The sequence below is a fragment of the Chanodichthys erythropterus genome, chromosome 9, assembly GCF_024489055.1.
Source record: "Chanodichthys erythropterus isolate Z2021 chromosome 9, ASM2448905v1, whole genome shotgun sequence".
NCBI classification, from domain to species: domain Eukaryota; kingdom Metazoa; phylum Chordata; class Actinopteri; order Cypriniformes; family Xenocyprididae; genus Chanodichthys; species Chanodichthys erythropterus.
The window spans coordinates 14,243,743-14,250,645 of NC_090229.1; positions in this window are offsets into that span (position 1 = coordinate 14,243,743).

The window sequence follows — 6,903 nt, forward strand, 5'->3', positions numbered from 1 at the left end:
CGTCAGAACAGGTGGATCCTCTGAGTGCGCGAAAAGTAAGATACTAATGTTACTAATGTTGAATTTTAGGATTCATTATTGTAACTGAACGTCGTATTTAGGTCACTGTAGCAGTTTTATTAAAATGTTATGCATTTAGGCCTCACGTCTGTTTTTATGAGTAGTGCAGGCTACTTGACAATATTTCGTGGGTAGAGTGGACCCCCTTAAAAGACTGTGTAATTTTTTCTGTCAATTAAAAGTTAAATGTGTCTAGAATAGACAATTATAAACCGAGTATGAAAAATGCCCATTGTTTTCATGTAATTAAATTTTTTTTTTTATTATTAATTAATTAATTAAATTTGTACCAAGGGGGCATTGCCCAAACTCTAACAAAGCCATTTGCTTTTTCATTTTAAGCTAAAACTGCTTAAATGTACAAAGACAAGCCAAAATAACAGTAAATAAATATCAATGTTTATTTATAACCATGTTAAAAATCAGTCAATATTGTTAGCTGATGCTAACTATCTAGCTAACTAGATATCTTTTGGCATTTTACCCCAAGTTTAAAAGAATGTCATTATGAAAATATAATTATATTTTCCTTAAAGGTGCCCTAGAATCAAAAATGTAATTTATATTGGCATAGTTAAATAACAAGAGTTCAGTACATGGAAAAGACATACATTGAGTTTCAAACCCCATTGCTTCCTCCTTCTTATATAAATCTAATTTGTTTAAAAGACTTCCGGAAAACACGTGGATCTCAACATAACACCGACTGTTACGTAACAGTCGGGATCATTAATATGTATGACCCCAATATTTGCATATATGCCAGCCCATGTTCAAGGCATTAGACAAGGAAAGGCAGTATTAACGGCTGGATCTGTGCACAGACAAGGTAAGCCAGCAAGAACAACAGCGAAAAATGGCAAATGGAGCAATAATAACTGACATGATCCATGATAACATGATATTTTTAGTGATATTTGTAAATTGTCTTTCTAAATGTTTCATTAGCATGTTGCTAATGTACTGTTAAATGTGGTTAAAGTTACCATTGTTTCTTACTGTATTCACAGAGACAAGAGAGCCGTCGCTATTTTCATTTTTAAACACTTTTGCAGTCTGTATAATTCATAAACAAATTCATTCTTTATAAATCTCTCCAACAGTGTAGCATTAGCCGTTAGCCACAGAGCATAGCCTCAAACTCATACAGAATCAAACGTAAACATCAAAATAAATACTTTACTCACACAATAATTCGAATGACGAACATCTTGTAAAGATCCATTTGAGGGTTATATTAGCTGTGTGAACTTTGTAAATGCACTGTAATAGTCGAGAGCTAAAGGGGCGGCGCTGCCAAAATCAGTGTATAGCTAATGATGCCCCAAAATAGGCAGTTAAAAAAATTAATTAAAAAAAATCTATGGGGTATTTTGAGCTGAAACTTCACAGACACATTCAGGAGACACCTTAGGCCCCGTCCACACAGAGACGCGTTTCAGTGAAACCACACAAATTTTTTATCGGATAGGCGCTTCGTCCACACGGATCCGGCGTTTTCGAAAGGTGAAACCGGTATTTTTTGAAACCGGGTCCCAGAGTGGAAAAATTTGAAAACGCCAGCTTGGCGTTGTCGTGTGGACGGGGCAATCCGTATATTTTCTGAAACGATGATGTCATCACCCCACGTGTCGACCCTAGTCAGACACGCTAACACCACAAAAAAACACCAACAACAGCAATAGCCGACTCTACATGCTTGTGTTCGTGCTGCAGAAGCTACTGAACCAAAATAAAGTGTTATTTCTAAGCTTGGCTAAAGTTTGTATTCAGCGCGCAAGGTTTATGCGCATGCTCCAAGTCTTCTTCACTGCTTTAAGTGCATTTCAGCGGCAGAATTACAGCACCACATAATGGTCTGGCATGTATACTACATCGTTTTGAGTCGTTTCAGTGGTTTCGTGTGGAAGCAGATATTTTTTGAGACGAGGAAAAAAAAAGATCGGTTTAGGGTAAGCTCCGGCTTCGTGTGGACGTAGCCTTAGACTTATATTACATCTTGTGAAAAAGCATTCTTGGGCACCTGAATTCTGTTAAAACTCTCTTACTGTTTCTCACTTTTACTTAACTACATTGGTTCCTTTGGGTTAAAGAGTCTCCAAAATGATGACATGTAAACAATAATTTCAGATTTTTTTTTATTTCAGATTTATTTCAGAGACAGAGAGCTCTGAAGCAGCCATGACAAGGAACCTGGGCTGACTGTGGCAGGAACCTCTAAGTGACTGGACCCACTGGACTGAGCAAACATAACCTTCCGAGTGGACATACCAGGAATCTCTGAGGTTGGACAGACATAGCAGGGAGCTCCGGGACGTAGATGGGGACACTCATGGAGGCACCTTCTGTAGCAGCCGTAACAAGAACCTCTGGCACTTCTGAGACAGTCGGGTTCTGGCTTTTGAATGGCCACGGAACCACTGAGGTGGCACTACTGGTACTTTTGGGCCCAGGAGACCAAGACAAACGACTGGGAGCTTGAAGACAGGAGATTTTGAATTAAGTCATCTTAGATGCCTGATGACTGAGGCAATTACAGGAACCTCTGTGGCCTGGACAGAGAAGACTGGGAGCTTGGAAACCAGAGTGGCTGAGATGGCTTTTGGTGCTTACTCTTGCTGGGGCCTTTGCAGAAACATCTGTGAAGGCAATGACACCATTGGGGTGCCTGTGGCAGGACTTGCAGGGTAGCCATGGCTGGGAGCACTGGCATTGACAGGCAGGTCTGGAGCAGCCGTAGCGGAAACCTCTTTAGTAGCTGTGGCTGGCATCAAGGTGGTCGAGAAGGAAGCTCTGACATTGTGGAAACTCTGGCATTTGGACAGCTGTGGCAGGAACCTCAGGAACGGAGTGGCCATGATAGGAAAAACAAAAAGGGGCAACCAAAAGAAGTATGTACATATCCCTCCGGGAGCTGTACCACCAGACGCAAATACTGCTTCCTCAAACCAAGGTGCAAGACGCTACACATGGCTTGCCTGCCCCGCAAGACACAAAGGCGAGAGGAGGGATGGAAGCATCACCCATTGCAGCCCCCAAGATGCCAAGCTACACGAAAGACCCCAACTGGAGTGGCCTTATGCAACGACCTGAAAAAAAAAAAAAAAAACAGAAAAAAGAACAGATTTGACTTTGCAAATTCTTCCCATGAGGAAATAAACAATTTAGCTAATCTTCACTACCTTAAACCAGTTGTGGGACAGGATTAGACCCAGACCAAGTCTCCAGCTTGATCTGCCTGCAGTAGAGCCCTGAGCAGATGACAACATTCTGTGCAGGAAGACAGAAGGATGTCTGATTATTACCTTAAACTTTACTACTGTTCTATTTGATCATGTTAAGATATGATTCCAAATGATTCATTCTAGATCTGACCTGTTGACAGGCCAGGTTTGGACCAGAGCTTCAGTTTCAGTAGCAGCAGATCATCATCAATAGGGAAATGTCCGCACAACATCATGAACATCAGAATCTCTAGTGACCATGCCGTCGCCTGCCTGCCGTATTACATTCCCCTCACATGATGGAGGGCAGTAACGTGCTGTTCCTGGAGGAAAGAGATTTTGTCTGTGTAAGTCTGCATTAATGCAACATGATTTTTGTTCCTGTATCCATTAGCAATTGATAAATTATTTATATAATACATACCAGAGTATGACCTGTATGGCGAACTCCTCAGGATGTCCCTACATCCGAAGTCAATCAGCTTTACTTCGGGTGTCTCGCTGTTAATGAGCAGATTGTCCAGCTTATGTCACGGTGGAGCACTTCACAAAGGCAGTACATGTTTGCAGCGTGAGCCGCCTGCCTCATGATATGGCGTGCCTTCTCTTTATCGTGCCTCATAAACTGTACCAGAGGGACTTTCAAGGACCATAACAAAGTGGTCAGGGTGGTTCTGCCAGTCCAGCAGCCTGATGGTCTCTACGCTGAGACCTTTATTCGCCAGGATGGTGAGGGCGATCTCTTTCGGAAGGGGGTTTGGATGATCAAGCTAGAAGACAAACAGTTTTTTTCATCAATAGATGAAGGTGGTTTTCCAAATAGGGGTTTGTTGTCTGTGATTTAGGTTAATATGAGATGTTTTATGTTGAGATTGTTTATATAGTGTAATGTACTTAGAATTAATAAACATTTCATGTCCTGAGTGTTTGTGACGTATTTCAAAGCCTAATGAAAAAAATTAAAAGAAACACTAAGAGGATGTAGAGTAAAAGATGATGATGAGACAACATTTGCTGGCTTGATCATTTATTTATTTTTACTTTAAGGTCACCCGCCAAGACTTCTCCCTTCGTACACCACACCAAAACCACCTTTCCCAAGCTGATCACCATCACATGTATCATCACTATCGGCTGAAGATGTAGTCCAATAAAAGATAAAATGACATGAAATTTTACAGAAGTGAGAGGAGTGTTTTGTGACATGCAAAAATTTAATTCATATAATTATTCATTTCAATGTATTTTAATTAATTAATAGAGACCATACTGAATATTTGAAGTTTTAACATTAGATGTACACATACAAAATGTAATGTTTTTAATATCATGAAAAAAGATCTCATCATGGCATTGATGTGGATTTTGGTATAATATTTACTGATGTGTATTTGATATTGTGTGAGGTAGTATTGATAGTATGAGTTTTTACTTTATCAATTACTACATCTCTACATTGACATTTTCATAAGATGGTCATGTCATTTACCATGACTACTTCTTTCTGCACATGCTCCCTTCCTCTTCTCTCCCTCATCCTGCTGTTGCTTCACCTCTCCCTGACCTGAGCTGCTCTCTGGAGGCTGTTTTTCGGCAGCTCTGAAGAAAGAGGGATGCCTCTTCCACCACTTCTTCTTCCTCTTTCTTTTCTCCTGCACTCTCCCTTTCTCCTTCCTTTCCTCCTCTCTCCATCACCCTCCTTCTCCTCCTGAATTTTGCTGAATATAACCTTTTTTTATTAATAAAATTGTTGCTGTTTTTGTCTGGTTTTAAATTACAACAAATATATATGATATAAAAAAAATAATGAAGGTATATGAATCTTTTTGGTAGCTAACTTGTTATCTAATGCAGTGACATTCCTAGGTGTGGCCTAACTTCTATATCCGTCAGTGTATTTGGCACGTTGTTAGTTTCTCCAGTAGAGGGCGTCTATTGTAATATGTTCAGGTTTAATTTCATCGTGTGCAGTCTTTGGTTTTACCATGAAAGGTTTGTTGGTGTAAATCTCTTCTTTACCATATTAAATAGATTTTACTGTGTGAGTGAAATCGTGGCAGTGCCCTACAGTCAACTCATTTTGCAAACTGTACATTCAAACCCACACAAATCACTCTGCTCTCCTTGAATTCCCAGTTTCACCAAACCTTGCTATTTGAATCTATTACCCCTTGAGAAGTAATTTTTTTTGCGCAGTTTAATGAATAATCTTTCAGCAGTCAAGCTTGAGAAAAGTTAGTGTTTCTGTGACATCCAAATCTGTCCTGTCCCATTGCTCTTTTTTCACTCCGTTCTTTGAAGAGTCTTGGTCTCATGAGACCAGAGTATTGATTCCAGAATCTATATTTTGTAAATATGGGCTTTGGAAATGGCTAACTGACTTTATTGTGCTTTGGCTACAGTAGGTAGTTCCAGTGAGAACAACAACCATGCATGTCATTTCTGCAGGCTGCATCTTACTCTGTGAGATAAACAGTCACTCTTTTCATAGCTTTTGCTGGCTTGGTATTTCTCCAGCTCTTTGTAAACAATTCCTCATCACTAAATGAAATGAAGGCCTGATTATTTCAGGGGCCTTGTTACAAGTCCATTGTTTTTGAATTTCTGTGTTAATTTTGCTGTATTTTCACACTTAAAACAATGATTTGGTAATCCTCTTGTACCACTGTCCTCTTTTGTGCTAAGAAATAAGTCTCCTGACAGTTGCCTCAAGTGGTTCCATTGTTGTCAGCATTAAGTCTGAGAATGATTCAGTGGGCTATATAACACTTTTAGAGTTGCTACAGAGGATGTTTTGTTTTATAAATTTTTGCAATATTACTTGAAACTGTCTTTATTAGGTGCACTGAAAGGAATAATATTAATATACATCATCTGTGCATGAGGCCTTAAAAGCATCAGCCAATCGTTGGCCCTCTGGCTTGTCAATCACTGCCACGATGTTCCTTGTGAGAAACGTGCGCGGCTGCGCGCTCCAGTAACTTTCCACACTCCATAGGCGCCGCATGCAATATTTTTGTTAGAAGACAGGAGTAACAACTGCAGATTATGTGTTACCTGCGGCGAGTCCGACATAATGAATCCACTAACACGACACAGCGAATGCCGGTGGTAAACACTCGTGTTCCAATACTCGTGCATGAGTTTTGGGAGGCATTCCCTCGAAATGAGCTGTGAAGGAGGGGGGTTGTTCTTACGCATGCGCTCATTTAAAAAACTCAGTCTTTGGTTTCTTAGTCGACGAAAAGATCCTCTGTAGCACCTTTAATTGTCAAGAAATTACTTCTCTTTAAATGTTTTGGTTCAACATACTTACCTGTTGATCAACATTGCCTTAAACTTACACCAGAACATTTTTATTTCTTTTATTTAGTAACTTTTAGGAGGGAGTGCTCATTTTTGCTACAAATCATTTTATCATTTTGATAAGAGAATCTTATTTTCCTATATAATTTTGACATGCTTCTTTGGTAATTGATTAAATATAGACTTGCATTCCCATTTCTCCCGCCCCCCGGAACGCGAATTCTTTGTGGGGTTCGTAGACGCTGGCGCGCTTTACTAAGTCAGAATTCATATACTTGTAGGTTGGGACACTTGGGTTTTGTTCCAAAATCTA